A 22323-nucleotide genomic window follows, 5' to 3' on the forward strand; every position below is an offset into this window, starting at 1 on the left:
CGGATGTGTTTGACAGCAGATCTGAAGAAGAAGATTCACAGCATCCAGGGATCAGCACGTGTAGGAGAGAGAGAGAGATACAAGAGAGCTAGAGAGGGGGCCCACATGGGGGAGGTGGGCTACGGGAGAGAGTGGGTGTGGTGAACCATCGTTGGTTCACCACCGGGGGTTGTTATTATGTTACTGTTGGGCTAGGGTGTTGTTACTGTGGGGGTTGTACAATGTTGTTGGGTTAGGGTGTTTACCTGTTATAAGTGTTATCATGGCACATTCCAGTGGGGTCCCGCCTCCGGTGGCGAGGTATAAGACCCTCTGCTCCGGCAGGACCCCTTCAGTCTGAACTGGTGTATTCGTGTTAGTAGTTCCATTGTTACACAATAAAAGCCTTCAATATCGAAGCCTTGGTTCCACGTGCTTAATTGTCGCGCATCAATTTTATTGTGTAACAGAAAACTCACAGCTGTACAAAAAAAGAGTATGGAACAGATCTTAAAACCGGATCGTCTGACACTGGACCCACGTGCGGTCGGTGCCGCTAACACATTCGACCATTGGTGGAAGTGTTTCGAGGACTACCTGGCAGCCTCGGTAGCTATCACTACAGACAGTGATAAACTCCAGGTCCTCCACGCAAGGGTAAGCGACACGATTTATCTCGCCATTCGTGCAGCTCCCACTTACCCGGGTGCCGTCGAGCTCCTAAAAAAACGATACACGAAGCCACCCAACGAGATACACGCTCGTTACCTCCTCGCTACACGACGTCGGCAGTCGGGCGAAACCATGGAGGACTACGCCAATGAGCTCCTGCAGCTTGCCAGGGGTTGCGATTGTAAAGACGTATCAGCCGAACAATATATGTACGACCTCGCCCGAGACCCGTTCGTAGCAGGGGTAGGGTCCTCGTACATCAGGCTTAAATTGCTGGAAAAGGGGAAACTCGACTTGACCCAAGCAATGGAGATGGCTGTGATGCTGGAAGCGGCGTCGAAGAGCTTGGCGCTGTACCCCGAGGACCACGTGCAGTCAACGTGGCTGGAGCAAGCTCAGCTCCCTCCTCGCCCCGCTAACCCGCGCTCCCAGATCGATCCGACGACGGCGGCAGCTCCAGGTGGCCAGCGATGCTATTTTTGTGGTGGGGCCAAGCATCCACGGCAACAGTGTCCGGCAAGAACGGCAATCTGCAGCCAGTGCGGTAAAAAAGGCCACTACGGCAAAGTCTGCAGGTCCAAGCCTAAAAACGGCAGTGCAGCTTGTAACCCTCCAGAACGGAGACAATCTCCTTCGGCGTCGCAGTACCCACGAGGTCCGACCACGTGCGATTCATGGGGGCAGCCATCATGGTCCACGACGACTAGGAGCGACCAGCAGGGGTCCTCAGCATCAACATCGGCAGCATGCAGTGACGCCCAGGGGCCAACGGTGGCGTCGATCTCCCTGGACCAGACCAGGCATGACAGACTTGAAAATTCCATGATGGATATAAAGGTTAGTGGTCGAACTGTGAATTGTCTGTTTGACAGTGGGAGCTCCGAAAGTTTCATACACCCTGAAACTGCGAAAAGGTGTGGACTCCGGGTTCTCCCTGCCAAGCAGACAATTTCCATGGCATCACGGTCCCGGTCTGTACCGATCCAAGGACGATGTATGGTAACTCTTGAGGTACAGGGCACAATTTACGAGCAATACAGGCTCCTTGTGTTACCTCACCTTTGTGCGCCGATTCTCCTCGGACTAAACTTTATGGTCCACATGAAGAGTGTGATCCTACGGTACGGTGGGCCACTCCCTTCACTGGCAGTAGGGAATCAGCCGCAGCCTCCAAATTGCCCAAAGCGCCCCGCATGCAATCTATCCACCCTGAAAATCACTACACCATCCCTTTTTAAAAATCTGGTACCTGGCTGCAAGCCCATCGCTACTAAAAGTAGGCGATACAGCGCTGAGGACCGGATCTTTATTAGATCTGAGGTTCAGCGGCTCCTCAAGGAAGGGATCATACAGGCCAGTGCTAGTCCGTGGAGAGCGCAGGTCGTGGTAGTCAAAAGCGGGAACAAACCTCGGATGGTCATCGCCAATAGTCAGACCATTAATCGTTATACGCAGCTGGATGCGTATCCTCTCCCGCGCATTTCTGATATGGTCAATCAGATTGCGCAGTACCGAGTGTTTTCTACCATAGACCTTAAGTCCGCCTACCATCAACTCCCCATCCGCCCAGAGGACCGACAATATACGGCTTTTGAGGCGGATGGTCGTCTATACCAATTCCTCAGGGTTCCATTTGGTGTCACCAATGGGGTCTCGGTCTTCCAGCGTGCTATGGACCGAATGGTGGACCAGAACGGGTAGCGGGCTACCTTCCCGTACCTGGATAACGTCACCATCTGCGGCCATGACCAGCAGGACCACGACACGAATCTCCAACACTTTCTGCGCACTGCATCTCGCCTGAATCTGACCTATAACAGGGAGAAGTGCGTATTCCGTACGCACAGGTTAGCCATCCTCTGATACGTGGTGGAAAACGGGGTCATTGGCCCTGATCCAGACCGTATGCGCCCACTTACTGAACTTCCCTTGCCCGCTAGCACGAAAGCACTGAGGAGATGCCTCGGGTTCTTTTCGTATTATGCACAGTGGGTCCCCAACTACGCGGACAAAGCTCGTCCGCTCATTAAGTCCACGACCTTCCCACTTACGCCGGAGGCCCAATTGGCCTTCAAGGATTTGAAAAGCGACATCTCGAAAGCCACGATGCACGCGGTGGATGAATCCATCCCTTTCCAGGTGGAGAGTGATGCATCTGATTTCGCCCTAGCCGCCACACTAAACCAGGCAGGCAGGCCCGTCGCGTTCTTTTCCCGCACCCTTCAAGGCCCCGAAATTCGGCACTCAGCGGTGGAGAAGGAGGCTCAGGCCATTGTGGAGGCAGTCAGACACTGGCACCATTACTTGGCAGGGAAGCGGTTCACCCTGATCACGGATCAACGATCCGTGGCGTTTATGTTCAGCAACACGCAGAGGGGCAAGATCAAGAACGATAAGATCTTGCGGTGGAGAATTGAGCTCTCCACCTATAATTACGATATTATGTATCGTCCAGGGAAGCTCAATGAGCCCTCGGATGCCCTCTCGTGCGGAACATGCGCCATCATGCAGGAGGACCGCTTGAAGGCTCTCCACAATCATCTGTGTCATCCTGGAGTCACCAGACTCTACCACTTCGTCAAAGCCCGCAACCTGCCCTACTCGGTGGAGGATGTCAGGTCAGTGACGAGAAGCTGTCGGATTTGCGCAGAATGCAAACCACACTTTTATCGACCAGACCGGGCACAATTGGTCAAGGCCACTCGCCCTTCTGAGAGGCTGAGTGTGGATTTTAAGGGCCCCCTTCCCTCAACGGACCGGAATGTCTATTTCCTCAACATAATAGACGAGTATTCCCGGTTTCCGTTTGTTGTCCCCTGTGCGGACACGTCGACTGCCACCGTCATCAAGGCATTCAGTGAGCTTTTTACCCTGTTCGGGTACCCCTGCTACATTCATAGTGACAGGGGCTCGTCGTTCATGAGCAACGACTTGAGGCAATTCCTGCTCTCATTCGGGATTGCCTCTAGTAGAACCATGAGCTACAACCCTAGGGGTAACGGACAGGTGGAAAGGGAGAATGCTACAGTCTGGAAGGCTGTCCTACTGGCACTGAAATCCAGGGGCCTTCCAGTCTCCCGTTGGCAGGAGGTCCTTCCAAATGCGCTCCATTCTATCCGCTCCCTCCTGTGTACGGCAACCAATGCTACTCCCCACGAGAGGATGTTCTCATTCCCTCGGAAGTCGTCCTCGGGAACCTCATTGCCAGCCTGGTTGACGTACCCAGGACCCGTCCTTCTGCGGCGACATGTGAGGGCTCCCAGGTCCGACCCCTTGGTCGAACCGGTCCAACTCCTCCACGCCAACCCTCAGTATGCCTATGTGGCATATCCTGACGGGCGAGAGGACACTGTCTCCATTAGAGACCTGGCGCCCGCAGGGGACGTAGCAACTCCTGTCGCTCCTATTCCCCCAGTCACGAATCCACTACTCCTCATTGCTTCCCCAGACGTGGCGCGGTCAGCACCGGGAACAGTGCATAACACTTTTACTCCCATGTACAGCTTGCCTGAGACTCGGAGATCGGCGCCACCATCATCACCACCACCACCACCACCAAAGGTTCCAGGATCCCCTGCACCATCGCCTCACCAGGGCCAGCCGGCCCGGGAGTCCTTGAGGGGACAGCCAGACGTTGTTTTGGAAAGAACGCCACCGCAAGCACCTGCTCCGGTTTCGCAACCGGTGTTGAGGAGATCACAGCGTCGGTGCGGTCCTCCAGACCGTCTGGACTTGTGAATTCTGTTTATATGACCTGTTTTTTTCTTGCACCCCGCCACCTTTTGTTCTTAAAGGAGGGGAGAATGTGGTGAACCATCGTTGGTTCACCACTGGGGGTTGTTATTATGTTACTGTTGGGCTAGAGTGTTGTTACTGTGGGGGTTGTACAATGTTGTTGGGTTAGGGTGTTTACCTGTTATAAGTGTTATCATGGCACATTCCAGTGGGGTCCCGCCTCCGGTGGCGAGGTATAAGACCCTCTGCTCCGGCAGGACCCCTTCAGTCTGAACTGGTGTATTCGTGTTAGTAGTTCCATTGTTACACAATAAAAGCCTTCAATATCGAAGCCTTGGTTCCACATGCTTAATTGTCGCGCATCAATGGATCGGTACAGACCGGGACCGTGATGCCATGGAAATTGTCTGCTTGGCAGGGAGAACCCGGAGTCCACACCTTTTAGCAGTTTCAGGGTGTATGAAACTTTCGGTGCTCCCACTGTCAAACAGACAATTCACAGTTCGACCACTAACCTTTATATCCATCATGGAATTTTCAAGTCTGTAGTGCTTGGTCTGGTCCAGGGAGATCGACGCCACCGTTGGCCCCTGGGCGTCACTGCATGCTGCCGATGTTGATGCTGAGGACCCCTGCTGGTCGCTCCTAGTCGTCGTGGACCATGATGGCCGCCCCCATGAATCGCACGTGGGCGAGGGCGCCAAACGCAGCGACTCCTGGTGGTCTTCCTCCTCCTCCGTCAGCCACGATGGCGCCGTCCTGGGTTCGCACGTGGTCGGAACTCGTGGGTACTGCGACGCCGAAGGAGATTGTCTCCGTTCTGGAGGGTTACAAGCTGCACTGCCGTTTTTAGGCTTGGACCTGCAGACTTTGCCGTAGTGGCCTTTTTTACCGCACTGGCTGCAGATTGCCGTTCTTGCCGGACACTGGTGGGGATTTAAACTTGTCATTGATCCACTGGAGCAAGCTGAGAGGGGTGATTGAAAAGCAGCAGTGCTGGTAAGAGATTAATTGGATTAATTGAATTGTTTATTTATTTAATTAGTCAGCTAGTGTGTGTATTTTTTTGGCCTTTACTTTAACAGCAGTTTTTCAAGTTTAAAGTGAAAACTAGAAGTGGGCAGCAAAGGAGTCTGGGAAGGGTTTTTATTTTAACTTTAAAAGTCAGTTACCTGGGAGGTTCCCCCTCATTGATCCACTGGAGCAAGCTGAGAGGGGTGATTGAAAAGCAGCAGTGCTGGTAAGAGATTAATTGGATTAATTGAATTGTTTATTTATTTAATTAGTCAGCTAGTGTGTGTATTTTTTTGGCCTTTACTTTAACAGCAGTTTTTCAAGTTTAAAGTGAAAACTAGAAGTGGGCAGCAAAGGAGTCTGGGAAGGGTTTTTATTTTAACTTTAAAAGTCAGTTACCTGGGAGGTTCCCCCTCATTGATCCACTGGAGCAAGCTGAGAGGGGTGATTGAAAAGCAGCAGTGCTGGTAAGAGATTAATTGGATTAATTGAATTGTTTATTTATTTAATTAGTCAGCTCGTGTGTGTATTTTTTTGGCCTTTCCTTTAACAGCAGTTTTTCAAGTTTAAAGTGAAAACTAGAAGTGGGCAGCAAAGGAGTCTGGGAAGGGTTTTTATTTTAACTTTAAAAGTCAGTTACCTGGGAGGTTCCCCCTCATTGATCCACTGGAGCAAGCTGAGAGGGGTGATTGAAAAGCAGCAGTGCTGGTAAGAGATTAATTGGATTAATTGAATTGTTTATTTATTTAATTAGTCAGCTAGTGTGTGTATTTTTTTGGCCTTTACTTTAACAGCAGTTTTTCAAGTTTAAAGTGAAAACTAGAAGTGGGCAGCAAAGGAGTCTGGGAAGGGTTTTTATTTTAACTTTAAAAGTCAGTTACCTGGGAGGTTCCCCCTCATTGATCCACTGGAGCAAGCTGAGAGGGGTGATTGAAAAGCAGCAGTGCTGGTAAGAGATTAATTGGATTAATTGAATTGTTTATTTATTTAATTAGTCAGCTAGTGTGTGTATTTTTTTGGCCTTTACTTTAACAGCAGTTTTTCAAGTTTAAAGTGAAAACTAGAAGTGGGCAGCAAAGGAGTCTGGGAAGGGTTTTTATTTTAACTTTAAAAGTCAGTTACCTGGGAGGTTCCCCCTCATTGATCCACTGGAGCAAGCTGAGAGGGGTGATTGAAAAGCAGCAGTGCTGGTAAGAGATTAATTGGATTAATTGAATTGTTTATTTATTTAATTAGTCAGCTAGTGTGTGTATTTTTTTGGCCTTTACTTTAACAGCAGTTTTTCAAGTTTAAAGTGAAAACTAGAAGTGGGCAGCAAAGGAGTCTGGGAAGGGTTTTTATTTTAACTTTAAAAGTCAGTTACCTGGGTGGTTCCCCCTCAGTAGTAGTTTTTTTTTTCTCTCGGGCCTCTAGCCCTATAAATTGGTGCAGAGGAGATACCCGATCCTCTACACTGGTAGAGGATCCCACCCTTCCATCCTCCTCTAACCTAATTATAAGTGTGGGGAAGTTTTTTGTTTTCTTTTTTTCTTGCTGGTAATGGCTTCAGGGATGGCAGTTCAGGCAGTATGCTGCATCTCCTGTGGGATGTATGTGGTGAGGAAATCCAGTAGTGTTTCAGGAGATTTTAGTTGTAAGAAGTGCATTAGATTGCAGCTTCTGGAGGAGCGTGTAAAGGAGCTGGAGGGGGAGGTAGAGGAACTCCGCATAATTCGGGAGGCGGAGGTGGAAGTTGATAGGAGTTATAGAGAAATAGTAACTCCTAGAAATGAGGCTTGGGTCAATGCCAGGAGGAGGGGTAAGAAGCAATCGGGAAGACAATCCCCTGGGGCGGTTCCCCTCTATAATAGGTTTTCGGTGCTGGAGGCTACAGTTGAGGAGGAATCAACTGAGCATAGAGAGCAGATCTCTGGGGGTGAGCCGAGTGAGAAAGCTCAGGTGGTTAGGGGCTGTAAAAGACTGGGCCTTGTGATTGGGGACTCCACAATTAAGGGGACAGATAGGAGGGTCGGAACTAAAGGTAGGGACTCAGGGTTGGTGTGTTGCCTACCAGGGGCTGGGGTCCGGGATGTGTCTGACAGGGTATTCAGGACTCTTAGGGGGGAGGGAGATAAACCACAAGTTATTGTACATGTGGGGACACACGACATAGGGAGGATAGGGGAAGGGGATATTAGGCAGGGATTTATGGAGTTGGGGTGGAAACTAAAGGCCAAGACTGACAGAGTGGTTATCTCTGGACTCTTGCCTGTACCACGGGATAGTTTAGAGAGGGAGAGGGAAGGTTTGAATTCATGGCTGAGGGGATGGTGCAGGAGGGAGGGGTTCAGGTACTTAAGCAATTGGGGCTCGTACTGGGGAAGGTGTGACCTCTATGAGAAGGATGGTCTACACCTTAATCAGAAGGGGACCAATATCCTGGGGGGTAAATTTGCTAAGGCCATGCAGGGAGGTTTAAACTGATTCGGGGGGGGGGAGGGATCCTGAGTAGTGGGGCTGAAAGTGAGGGATGCATGGATGGGGACTGCAATGCACGGCATTGCAGAGGTGGGGTGGAGCAGGGTTTGAAATGTGTATACTTCAATGCCAGGAGTATTCGCAATAAAGTGGGTGAACTTGCAGCGTGGATCAGTACCTGGGACTTCGATGTTGTGGCTATTTCAGAGACATGGATAGAGCAGGGGCAGGAATGGATGCTGCAGGTCCCGGGGTTCAAATGTTTTAGTCGAAGTAGGGAAGGAGGTAGAAGAGGGGGAGGGGTAGCATTATTGGTCAGAGATTGTATCACAGTGTCAGAGAGGAGGTTTGATGAGGACTTATCTGTTGAGGTAGTATGGGCGGAGATTAGAAATAGGAGAGGAGAGGTCACCCTGTTGGGAGTCTTTTATAGACCTCCTAAAAGTTCTAGAGAGGTTGAGGAAAGGATTGCGGAGTCAATCCTGCTTAGGAGTGAAAGTAATAGGGCAATTGTTATGGGGGATTTTAACTTGACTAATATTGACTGGAATTGTTATAGCTCTAGCTCGTTAGAGGGGTCAGTTTTTGTTCAAAGCGTGCAGGAAGGTTTTTTGACTCAGTATGTAGACAGGCCAACTAGAGGTGAGGCTATATTGGATCTGGTGCTGGGAAATGAGCCAGACCAGGTGCTAGACTTGGAAGTTGGTGTGCATTTTGGTGATAGTGACCACAATTCGGTTACGTTCACCTTAGTGATGGAAAGGGATAGGCATGAACCTCGGGCCAGTGGTTTTAGCTGGGGGAAGGGTAATTATGAGGCTATTAGGAGAGAATTAGGAAACATAGGTTGGACTAGGAGATTACAGGGACTGGGAACGTCCGACATGTGGAGTTTTTTCAAGGAGCAGCTACTGCGAGTCTGTGATAGGTATGTCCCTGTCAGGCAAGGAGGAATTGGTAGGGCTAGGGAACCGTGGTGCACCAAAAAAGTTTCTTTGTTGGTTAAAAAGAAAAAGGAGGCTTATGTTCGGATGAGACGTGAGCACTCGGGTAGTGCACTAGAAAGCTTTAGATTGGCTAAGAGGGAGTTGAAGAGCGAGCTTAGAAGGGCTAAAAGGGGACATGAGAAGACTTTGGCGGATAGGGTTAAAGAGAATCCTAAGGCGTTCTATAGGTATGTCAAGAACAGAAGGTTGGTTAGGGCAAGTTTAGGGCCAGTTATAGATGGCAGAGGGAAGTTATGTGTGGAACCGGAGGAGATTGGTGAAGCATTGAACCAATATTTCTCTTCGGTGTTCACGCAAGGGGACATGAATATAGCTGAGGAGGACACTGGGTTGCAAGGGAGTAGAATAGACAGTATTACAGTTGATAAGGAGGATGTGCAGGATATTCTGGAGGGTCTGAAAATAGATAAATCCCCTGGTCCGGATGGGATTTATCCAAGGATTCTCTGGGAGGCAAGAGAAGTGATTGCAGAGCCTCTGGCTCTGATCTTCAGGTCGTCGTTGCCCTCTGGTATAGTACCAGAAGATTGGAGGTTAGCGAATGTTGTCCCATTGTTTAAGAAGGGGAACAGAGACTTCCCCGGCAATTATAGACCGGTGAGTCTCACTTCTGTTGTCGGCAAGATGTTGGAAAAAATTATAAGGGATAGGATTTATAGTTATTTGGAGAGTAATGAATTGATAGGTGATAGTCAGCATGGTTTTGTGGCAGGTAGGTCGTGCCTTACTAACCTTATTGAGTTTTTTGAGAAAGTGACCAAGGAGGTGGATGGGGGCAAGGCAGTGGACGTGGTATATATGGATTTTAGTAAGGCGTTTGATAAGGTTCACCATGGTAGGCTTCTGCAGAAAATGCAGATGTATGGGATTGGGGGTGATCTAGGAAATTGGATCAGGAATTGGCTAGCGGATAGGAAACAGAGGGTGGTGGTTGATAGTAAATATTCATCATGGAGTGCGGTTACAAGTGGTGTACCTCAGGGATCTGTTTTGGGGCCACTGCTGTTTGTAATATTTATTAATGATCTGGATGAGGGTATAGTTGGGTGGATTAGCAAATTTGCTGATGACACCAAAGTCGGTGGTGTGGTAGACAGTGAGGAAGGGTGTCGTAGTTTGCAGGAAGACTTAGACAGGTTGCAAAGTTGGGCCGAGAGGTGGCGGATGGAGTTTAATGCGGAGAAGTGTGAGGTAATTCACTTTGGTAGGAATAACAGATGTGTTGAGTATAGGGCTAACGGGAGGACTTTGAATAGTGTGGAGGAGCAGAGGGATCTAGGTGTATGTGTGCATAGATCCCTGAAAGTTGGGAATCAAGTAGATAAGGTTGTTAAGAAGGCATATGGTGTCTTGGCGTTTATTGGTAGGGGGATTGAATTTAGGAGTCGTAGCGTTATGTTGCAACTGTACACAACTCTGGTGCGGCCGCACTTGGAGTACTGTGTGCAGTTCTGGTCCCCACATTACAGGAAGGATGTGGAGGCTTTGGAGAGGGTGCAGAGGAGGTTTACCAGGATGTTGCCTGGTATGGAGGGGAGATCCTATGAGGAGAGGCTGAGGGATTTGGGATTGTTTTCGCTGGAAAGGCGGCGGCTAAGAGGGGATCTTATTGAAACATATAAGATGATTAGAGGTTTAGATAGGGTGGATAGTGATAGCCTTTTTCCTCTGATGGAGAAATCCAGCACGAGGGGGCATGGCTTTAAATTGAGGGGGGGTAGTTATAGAACCGATGTCAGGGGTAGGTTCTTTACCCAGAGGGTGGTGAGGGATTGGAATGCCCTGCCAGCATCAGTAGTAAATGCGCCTAGTTTGGGGGCGTTTAAGAGATCCGTAGATAGGTTCATGGACGAAAAGAAATTGGTTTAGGTTGGAGGGTCACAGTTTTTTTTTTTAACTGGTCGGTGCAACATCGTGGGCCGAAGGGCCTGTTCTGCGCTGTAATGTTCTATGTTCTATGTTCTATGTTCTATTGTCCCATCTGAATAAAACCTCACTTATTGCAGCTGCTGTCTCAGTTCCCCCGGTAAATGTTTGACAGAGATTTATTGTGTGGGAATAACATTCTTCATCCTCGGAGGCTTTCAAACTGACAACATCAGTGTGGGATGTGTAGCCTCGGATGTGTTTGACAGCAGATCTGAAGAAGAAGATTCACAGCATCCAGGGATCAGCACGTGTAGGAGAGAGAGAGAGATACAAGAGAGCTAGAGAGGGGGCCCACATGGGGGAGGTGGGCTACGGGAGAGAGTGGGACACCAGAGAAAAGGGGGCATGGGGAAGAGGGGGGCCACTGGAGAGAGGGAGACATGGCGGGGGCGGGGGGGGGGGGGGTGGGGCGGGGGAGACAACACAAGCCATCCGTACCTTGTCTGGCGTAGTTAATTCCAGACCCACAGCAATGTGGTCAACTCTTTAATGCCCTCTGAAATGGCCCAGCCAACCACTTAGTTGTGTCAAACAAAACTGCTAGAAAGTCTACAAAAAGAAATTAAACCACCGGCATCAACCTAGGCACTGCATACTTTAACACCCCTCAGCTGATGAATCGGTACTCTTCGACATTGAACACCACTTGGAGGAAGCACTGAGGGTGGCAGGGGCACAGGACATACTCTGAGTGGGGGACTTCAATGTCCATTACCAAGAGTGGCTCAGTAGTACCACAGACTGAGCTGGCCGGGTCCTAAAGGACATAGCTGATAGACAGGGGCAGGTGGTAAGGGAACCAAGAGAAAAAAATCCATGGAGAGAGAATAGAGCCAACATTTTGAGTCTGGATGACCCTTTGTCAGAGCTGCGACGCCTTTCTTGGCCTTCTGTATCCTCATTTACATTCCCTTTGTCCCATTCCACTCCTCCCCCCCACAGTATAAATCTCTGCTGATTTTCTTTGCTCTTAGCTCTGAGGAAGGGTCATCCAGACTCGAAACATTAGCTTTATTCTCTCTCCACAGATGCTGTCAGACCTGCTGAGATTTTCCAGCATTTTGTTTTTTTTAATCCAATTCATTTTTGTTTCCGATTCTAGCATCAGTAGTATTTTGTTTTTATCAGAGGGAAAAATATACTTGATATTGTCCTCACTAACCTCCCTGCTTCAGATGCATCTGTCCCTGACAGTATTTTTAAAAAAATCCAATTCAATCAAATTAAGTCCATTTCAGAGTCTCCACAAGTTGAGACATTCCCAATCCAAGCTGACAAGACAGGGCTCTCACCTCCTGTCTTGGGCCTGATCTACATGATCCAAGCTGTTTGGAGTAGGCATTGCACCTCCTCCAAGGCTTGATCTCATTTGCATCTTAGCCAAAAGACTGAGATGCTGCTTTTAAAAATTGCTTCAAATGAAGCTAAAATGTAACCTAATGACTTCAACCAAGTACAGCATGTCGATACTACACTTGATCTTAGCCAAAAGGCCCTGACAGTATCAGTGGGAGTGGCCACTGCACAGCTCTTCCATCGTGTTGTGTGGCACTATCATTATGCTAAATGGGATAAATTTTGAACAGGGACTGCTTAGAGTCAGTGGATTGGTCAGTATTTAAAAACTCTGTGACCAGCCTGAACGAGTACGCCACTACAGTAACTGACTTCACTAGTAAGTGTGTAGAAGACTGTGTGTCAAAGAAGCAAATCCGGGTCCCAACCGGAAACCATGGATGAACAGGGATATCCACTGCTTGCTGCAGTCCAGATCTGAGGCATTCAAGTCAGGCGACCCTGACCTATACAAGAAAGCCAGATACAATCGAGGAAGATCCATCAAAGATGCCAAAAGACAGTACCGGACCAAACTAAAGTCCCAGGCCAGCCACACCGACCCCCGCCAACTATGGCAAGGTCTGGAAGATATAACAGACTGCAAGATGAAGGCATGTAAAATCGCCGGCTCCAATGCACCCCTCCCTGATGAGCTCAATGCATTCTATGCTCTTGTTGAGCAAGAGGTCAGCGAGACCTCTTGGTCCACTCTGGAAGCCTCGGATTAACCTGTATCTGGGGCCACCATTGCAGACATCAGAGCAGCTTTGTCGAAGGCCAACCCACGGAAAGCGACTGGCCCGGATGAGGTACCTGGACAAGCACTCAGATCCTGCGTGGATCAGCTGGCGGGGGTATTCACAGACATCTTCAACCCCTCTTTACAACAATGTGAGGTCCCTATCTGCTTCAAAAAGATGACCATCATCCCGGTACCTAAGAAAAGCCAAGCAGTGTGCCTTAATGACTATCTTAAGGAGCCATACCAAGCTGTGATACAGCCAGAAAGAATGCTTTCTATGGTACATCTGTAAAGGTTGGTGAGAGTCGTAGCTGACATGCCAAATTTCCTTAGTCTTCTGAGAAAGTAGAGGCGTTGGTGGGCTTTCTTAACTATGATGTCGGCATGGGGGCTCCAGGACAGGTTGTTGGTGATCTGGACACCTAAAAACCTGAAGCTCTCGACCGTTTCCACTTCGCCCCGTTGATGTAGACAGGGGCATGTTTTCCTCTACGCTTCCTGAAGTCGATGACAATCTCCTTCATTTTGTTGACATTGAGGGAGAGATTATTGTCACCAGTTCACCAGATTCTCTATCTCATTCCTGTACTCTGTCTTGTCATTGTTTGAGATCTGACCCACTACGGTGGTGTCGTCAGCAAACTTGAAAGTTGTGTTGGAGCGGAATTTGGCCACACAGTCATAGGTGTATAAGGAGTATAGTAGAGGGCACGGTGTTGAGGATAATTGTGGAGGAAGTGTTGTTGCCTATCCATGGGGAGAAACCATTCACATGACATGTATGTGACAAATCCTTCTCCAAAGCATGGAATTTCCATAAGCACCAATGCATTCACACAAGGCAGAAACCATTCATGTGCGTAGTGTGCAACAAATCATTCGCACAGTCCTCGTCCCTCCATGAGCATCAACGCTTTCGCACAGGAGAGAAACCATTCAAGTGTGAGATGTGTGACAAATCAATCTCACAGTTACCGAACCTCCACACGCATCAACACAGCCACACAGGGGAGAAGCCATTCACATGTGAAGTGTGTGGCAAATCCTTCTCAAATTCTTCTCACCTGCACACACACGAATGCATCCATACAGGGAAGAAACCATTCACATGTGATGGGTACGGCAATTCCTTCTCACTTGACCGCCAATGCACCCACTTGAAATACTCCTTGACCACCAATGCACTCACACAGCAGAGAAACCATTCACCTGTGGGATTTGCAACAACTCATTCTCACGGCCAACGACCCTCCTCAAACACCAACACATGCACACCGGAGAAAAACCATATACCTGCGAAGTGTGCAACAAATCATTCTCAGACTCATCAACTCTCCTCATACATCAACACATTCACACAGGGGAGAAGCCATTCACGTGCGTGGTATGTGACAAATCATTCTCACAGCCAGCAAAACTCAGGAAACACCAGTGTATTCACACAGGCGAGAAGACATTCAGTCACTAGGTTTGTGGGAAAGCTTTCACCCAATCTTCCGATCTACTGTTACATCAACATAATGATGTGGAGATGCCGGCGTTGGACTGGGGTAAACACAGTAAGAAGTCTAACAACACCAGGTTAAAGTCCAACAGGTTCATTTGGTAGCACTCCACCTGACGAAGGAGCAGCACGCTCCGAAAGCTAGTGGCGTTTGCTACCAAATAAACCTGTTGGACTTTAACCTGGTGTTGTTAGACTTCTTACTACATCAACATTACAGAGAACAAAGAAAAGTACAGCACAGGAATGGGCCCTTCAGCCCTCCAAGCCTGTGCTGATCATGATGCCCTTACTAAACTTTAAAAAAAAACTTGCCCTTATTCAGTTCATATCCCTCCCTATTCATGTCCCCATCCAGATGTCTCTTAAATGTTCCTAATGTGCCTGCTTCCACCACCTCCTCTGGCAGCGCATTCCCACCATTCTACGTGAAAAACCTCCCCTGCACATCTCCCTTAAACTTTTCCCCTCTCACCTTGAACCTGTGCCCCCTTGTCATTGACACTTCCACCCTGAATACCCTCCCTGTCTATGCCTCTCACAATTTTGTATACCTCTATCAGGCCTTCCCTCAGCTTCTGTGAGGAGAAATCATCACATGCTTACTGAACCTCTGTATCTCAACACATTCACATGGGGTGGAACTAGTTAAGTATGAGGTGTGAGACAAAGCTTTCACAGATTTAAGAAGCCTCCTCCACCTTCAGACAATCCACACGGGGAAAAAACCTTTTAAACGTGATGTTTGTGATAAAACCTTTGTGATGTCTATGAGACTCTTGAGACACCAGAGGAATTACACAGAAAGAAACCATTCACGTCTGAGATGGGCAACATCTCAAGGTCATTGTACCTCCTGCTCCATCAGAAGATCCACATGGGAATAAATCTTAAAGTATGATGATTGTGATGAGACTTTGGTGATGCCTTTGACCTGCCTGGGGCACCAGAGGATTCACACAAGGGAAAAACTCTTCAGGGGCAATGTTTGTGACAAAGCTCTCACCCACTCCTCCTGTAGGACCAGAGAAACCATTCAGGTGTGAGGTGCATGAAGGGGCTTTCACACAATCAGTGTATCCATCAATGCACTCACATGGGGACAAACCAGATCAGTATGAGTTCTATAATAAGGTGTTCACACAGTTGTCGGATCCATGATGACTACATGAGGAGGGGTCAAAACTGAATCACCTAATTTAATCCTCCAGATCTGACTTTTTGTGAATTGAGGAGGATGAAGAAATTTTCTCAATGTCTTATTTATGTTTTCTTAACAAAAGGGGTTAATTTTTATTGAGTTAAAACCCACCCAGGTAAAGAAAGCAAAATTTTAAAACATGTAAACCCATGCTTCTGGGATGCATATTTGATCAGACATAAGGATGGAAAATTTTACCAGTTATACATTTTTCGCCAAATTAGAATGTCATTGCTGAAAGGTGAAAATAGAGTTCACAGTTTGAGTTATTTGCTGGTCAAAATTCCAGAGGCTGGCTTGAAGTCTGTGTAACTGCACTTTCTGCACACAATTTCATTCCTTAATCTGTCTTTCCTTGAAATCAAAGAGTTTTCCCCTGAAGTTCCCTTTGATGGAAGCTCACTATCTCCGTGCAGGATTTTTAGGCTGTACGGGGTGGGGCTTTAATTTGAGAGAGTGAGATGTTACTTTGGTATTTCATTGGCAGTATCTCCACTACTGCTTCTGAGCTTAGTAGCTGGAAGAAGGAGATTTCAAAATGCTTACTTGTCACATGACCTGTTCTCACGAAACCTTCAGAAAGGTTTGTCTATCCTGAGAGTGCAGAGTTTTAGCTGATCAGGCGATGGATGACCAGATACGCTCAAATCTTTAACCCTTTGAGCTTGAGAAGCAGAGTGATCAACCAGGAAGGAAGAGAGTAAAGTAATTTGGGAACAATTGTCCAGAGGTTGGATTACCAGATTGACAGCTACAGAAGCATTGTGGTAAGCGGAGAGTCAAAGGACAGCGAGTTGAGAATTAGATGTGTGTGTGTGTGTGTGTTAGTAAAGTGAGTCAGCTCTAAGGAGTGGGTAAGGAGTAGAATCAGACCCTGCTTTAGCTGGTGATGTGAATTATAGACAGATCCTCCTCAGGTGACGGGTATTTGACTGATACCATGGGGAATGTTTGTACTCTCCTGTCTGGGAGGATTACTATCCTGAGTATGGTGAGGGAGTGAGGATGAGTCTCTACAGACCTGAGTTCCCTCAGCCCATCATACCTTGATGTAATAACGGTGTGATATGTTCACCTTACACTCTTCCAAGATTCATTTCATGTTCTGGGAAAGATCTTGAGTCATTTTCAAATATTTTGTTATTTTGGTTGATGTTTGGTGTAAGCTGAATATTGTGTTGTTCTTTGTTTGCTGTTTTATCAATGCCCTGTATCAATTTATAACTCACATTTTGATGTTTAAACCAAACTACCTGATTCATCAGCATGGTGTGTTCATAGTCATTGAAATACTCAGGAGCTACAGTAAGAGTCCTGTACGCAATGCTAGAACTCTGTTAAATGTGATATTAAATGTGAGAGTATCCCAAAACCCAGAAGAGTAACTTGGAACACTGGTTCTGAGTGGTGTATATTTTCAATTTGGTATACTGTGAGAAAAGATATGCAGAGATGAATATCCCAGTCATTTTGTGATCAATTAATAAAAGAATATTTATTAACGTAAAAAAGACACAAGAAGAAGGAATAAACTATCACACTTAACTACACAGATGGCTACACACACACACTATTACCTGACCTTGCCCCTTTGATTGCAAATACCTACGTTTCCTGAACTCTGAAACATCCCAAATAACATGCAATATTATATAATTTGGTACTGGGAAATGAACCGGGCCAAGTGTTAGATTTGGTTGTGGGAGAGCACTTTGGAGATAGTGACCACAATTCGGTGTCTTTTATTATTGCAATGGAGAGGGATAGGGCCGTACGGCAGGGCAAGGTTTACAATTGGGGGAGAGGTAATTATGATGCGATTAGGCAAGAATTAGGGGGCATAAGATGGGAACAGAAACTGTCAGGGAAAGGCACGAATGAAAAGTGGAACTTTTTCAAGGAACAAATGCTGTGTGTCCTTGATAGGTATGTCCCTGTCAGGCAGGGAGGAAATAGCCGAGTGAGGGAACCATGGTTCACGAAAGAGGTGGAATGTCTTGTGAAAAGGAAGAGGGAAGCTTATGTAGGGATGAGGAAACAAGGTTCAGATGGCTCGATTGAGGGTTACAAGTTAGCAAGGAATGAGCTGAAAAAGGGGCTTAGGAGAGCTAGGAGGGGACATGAGAAGTCCTTGGAGGGTCGGATCAAGGAAAACCCCAAGGCTTTTTACTCTTATATGAGGAATAAAAGAATGACCAGGGTGAGGTTAGGGCCGGTCAAGGACAGTAGTGGGAACTTGTGTATGGAGTCAGTAGAGATAGGCGAGGTGATGAATGAATACTTTTCTTCAGTGTTCACCAAGGAGAGGGGCCATGTTTTTGAGGAAGAGAAGGTGTTACAGGCTAATAGGCTGGAGGAAATAGATGTTCGGAGGGAGGATGTCCTGGCAGTTTTGAATAAACTGAAGGTCGATAAGTCCCCTGGGCCTGATGAAATATATCCTAGGATTCTTTGGGAGGCAAGGGATGAGATTGCTGAGCCTTTGGCTTTGATCTTTGGGTCCTCGCTGTCCATGGGGAGGGTGCCAGAGGACTGGAGAATGGCGAATGTTGTTCCTCTGTTTAAGAAAGGGAAAGAAATGACCCTGGTAATTATAGACCGGTTAGTCTTACTTCGGTGGTTGGTAAATTGATGGAAAAGGTCCTTAGGGATGGGATTTACGACCATTTAGAAAGATGCGGATTAATCCGGGATAGTCAGCACGGATTCGTGAAGGGCAAGTCATGCCTCACAAATTTGATTGAATTTTTTGAGGAGGTAACTAAGTGTGTTGATGAAGGTAGGGCAGTTGATGTCATATACATGGATTTTAGTAAGGCGTTTGATAAGGTTCCCCATGGTCGGCTTATGATGAAAGTAAGGAGGTGTGGGATAGAGGGAAAGTTGGCCGATTGGAGAGGTAACTGGCTATCTGATCGAAGACAGAGGGTGGTGGATGGAAAATTTTCGGACTGGAGGCAGGTTGCTAGCGGGGTGCCACAGGGATCAGTGCTTGGTCCTCTGCTCTTTGTGATTTTTATTAATGACTTAGAGGAGGGGGCTGAAGGGTGGATCAGTAAATTTGCTGATGACATCAAGATTGGTGGAGTAGTGGATGAGGTGGAGGGCTGTTGTAGGCTACAAAGAGACATAGATAGGATGCAAAGCTGGGCTGAAAAATGGCAAATGGAGTTTAACCATGATAAATGTGAGGTGATTCATTTTCGTAGGACTAATTTAAATGTGGATTACAGGGTCAAAGGTAGGGTTCTGAAGACTGTGGAGGAACAGAGAGATCTTGGGGTCCATATTCACAGATCTCTAAAGGTTGCCACTCAAGTGGATAGAGCTGTGAAGAAGGCCTATAGTGTGTTAGCTTTTATCAGCAGGGGGTTGGAGTTTAAGAGCCGTGGGGTTATGCTGCAACTGTACAGGACCTTGGTGAGACCACATTTGGAATATTGTGTGCAGTTCTGGTCGCCTCACTATAGGAAGGATGTGGAAGGGCTGGAAAGGGTGCAAAGGAGATTTACCAGAATGCTGCCTGGTTTGGAGGGTAGGTCTTGTGAGGAAAGGTTGAGGGAGCTAGGGCTGTTCTCTCTGGAGCAGAGGAGGCTGAGGGGAGACTTAATAGAGGTTTATAAAATGATGAAGGGGACAGACTATTTCGAAGACTATTTCCTCGGGTGGATGGAGCATTACAAGGGGCATAACTATAGGGTTCATGGTGGGAGATATAGGAAGGATATCAGAGGTAGGTTCTTTACGCAGAGAGTGGTTGGGGTGTGGAATGGACTGCCTGCAGTGATAGTGGAGTCAGACACTTTAGGAACATTTAAGCGGTTATTGGATAGGCACATGGAGCACACCAGGATGATAGGGAGTGGGATAGCTTGATCTTGGTTTCACATAAAGCTCGGCACAACATCATGGGCTGTACTGTTCTATGTTCTATACAACTCCAAGTTAAATCCATAATTGGATAATTAGCATGCAGAAGTTATTTGTTGATGATTGGGAAAACTGTCTTCAGTTTCAGTGAAGGGGTTTGTATTTTGGATTTTAACCAGTTGTCCTTTTTTCCTGGTTTTCAGGAGACTGTTCTCTGCAGCTGGGTGTGGCTGTGATGGTTGCTGCTGCTACTGTGTTCCTTTCTCCAATTATTGTGCTAAGGATATATCATTTTTTCTCTTTGATGTTACCCACTCTGTGGACCTGGCTTTTGCATATGTGTTAATTTCATTATCTCCCCACTTTGAAGTTACCTCTTGCATACCCCATTGTTTTCCCCTAGTCACTTGACCTCATTGATATGCTACTTTGCATATCAAAACCCTGTCAGTCCGTTACCCTCATCAATTACCCCTTTTATTTTATCCCAATTTCATTTTTTAATCTTAATTTTGCCCAATTTTTAACAATAATATATTGGTCAATGTCACTGGGATACTTTCTCCATCAATGGGTTCAGAATTTTCAGTTCACAGGAAGCTGAACATTTCCCTAAGGAAAAAATGACTTGCATTTATATCACACACAAAAACAGAAAATGTTGGAAAATCTCAACAGGTCTGACAGCATCTGTGGAGAGAGAATAGAGCCAACGTTTCGAGTCAGGATGACCCTTCATCAGATCTTCATTGCTTTGCATTTATATATTAACTGTCACAAATTCAGTATCTCAAAACACTTTGTAAAAAATGAAACACTATTTCAAGTGTGGTCACTGTTGTAATGTAAGAAATGTGGCAGCCAATTTGTACATGGCAAGCTCCCACAAACAGCAATCTGATCATGACCAGAATTGAAAAGCAGAGAAGTGATGTTGAACTTGTCTAGAACCTTGTTTAGACCACACTTGGAGAGCTGTGTACAGTTCAGATCAACATATTGGAAGAGAACAGAAAGGAACTGGAGAAAGTGCAAAAAAACCATCAATAAGGATGATGTTAAGAATTAAGAGATTGTAGATGATCAGGAAAGACTGAACAGGCTAGCACTTTCTCTTCTAGGAAAGAGAAGGCTGAGGGGGGGGGACACCGTATAAATCTTTAGAATGATTTTTGTAGGTAAATTGTGAGGAAATGTTCCCACTTTTTTGGGGGAGTCCAAAAATAGTTCCAGGGATACAAGATGATCAATAATAAATCCAATGAGGAATTCAGGAGAGACTTCTTTCCCAAGAGAATGATTAGAATGTGGAACTTGTTCCCACAGGGAATGGTTGAAGCAAATAGATTTGATGGGAATCCAGGTAAGTAGGATAGAAGGATCTGCTGATATGCTGTGAAAAAATAGGTAGGGAGAAAGCTCATGTGGAGCATAAGCACTCATAGAAAGTAGATGGGTACAGAGACAGTCTGTCTCTGTATTGATGGGGTGAGATAAAAGACTGCATATTTTGCCAATACAGTATTAATGTTTTATTCCGTTACCACGTTGCTACTGACTACAGATTAGGCAGCAGCCAGGAACAAAGATGGCATTGCTCAAATAATCACAGCTGGGTTTTAAGCGGTATTGTTTAATTCCTAATTGATGCAGAGAGTGCCTGTCACTGATGGAGAGGGAGTCCGATTTCCGCCTTGGGGCCACAGTCAGACTCGGGTCTCGGGCAGTGAGTTTGGTCTGAGAGGGAGTCAGGTATTTGTTTATCAGAGATGGGATTTTGTGGATGTGAGAGAAAGATTGTTCAGTACAAGAGATTTATATTGATTCACGTTCCAAACTGAATATCACAGAGTCCCCATAGTGCAGAAGGAGGCCGTTCAGCTCATTGAGTCTGCACTGACTCTCCGAAAGGGCATTTAACCCAAGTAATCCATACTACCCTGTTCATGCCATTGCCCTTGAGATGCACTGGAGTCAGGAAGGGAGGTGGGGAGGGGGAAGGGGGGCATTCAGCCTCTGATCTTCGGATAAGCGTTCTCCAAGGCGGCCTTCACGACACATGACAGCGCAGAGTCGCTGAGCAGAAACGGAGAACAGTGACCACGACACCATACAGCCCTGCCACAGCAACCTCTGCAAGACGTGCCAGATCATCGACACGGTTGCCATCATCTCACGTGAGAACACCATCTACCAGGTACACGGTACCTACTCTTGCAACTCGGCCAACGTTGTCTACCTGATACGCTGCAGGAAAGGATGTCCCGAGGCATGGTACATTGGGGAAACCATGCAGACGCTACGACAACGGATGAATGAACACCGCTCGACAATCACCAGGCAAGACTGTTCTCTTCCTGTGGGGGAGCACTTCAGCGGTCACGGGCATTCAGCCTCTGATCTTCAGGTAAGCGTTCTCCAAGGCGGCCTTCACGACACATGACAGCGCAGAGTCGCTGAGCAGAAACTGATAGCCAAGTTCCGCACACATGAGGACTACCTAAACCGGGAAGTTCGGTTTATGTCACACTATCAGTAACCCCCACAGCTTGCCTCCTGGACTTGCAGAATCTCACTGACTTTCCGGTCTGGAGACAATACACATCCCTTTAACCTGTGCTTAATGCTCCCTCCACTCACATTGTCTGTATCTTTAAGACCTGGTTGGCTGTAGAGATTCGAATTTTCTAATCAGTATTCTGTAACTTGATTTTGTGTCTTTGTGCCCTGTTTGAGAGCAGATTTCCACTCCATCTGACGAAGGAGCAGCGCTCCGAAAGCTAATGGCATTTGCTACTAAATAAACCTGTTGGACTTTAACCTCCCATAAAGGCCAGAGAGGCCCCTACCCAAATCCTCCAAACATCTCCACAGA

General features: G+C 47.1%; 1 protein-coding gene across 1 annotated transcript in view; it reads right to left on the reverse strand.

Moving 5' to 3' along the window:
• Window positions 1–22323, reverse strand: part of LOC144497015 (uncharacterized) — a 507438-nt gene that overhangs the window by 390185 nt on the left and 94930 nt on the right. The window lies entirely within an intron of this gene.

This window comes from Mustelus asterias, chromosome 8 (assembly GCF_964213995.1).
Source record: "Mustelus asterias chromosome 8, sMusAst1.hap1.1, whole genome shotgun sequence".
Taxonomy (NCBI): Eukaryota; Metazoa; Chordata; class Chondrichthyes; order Carcharhiniformes; family Triakidae; genus Mustelus; species Mustelus asterias.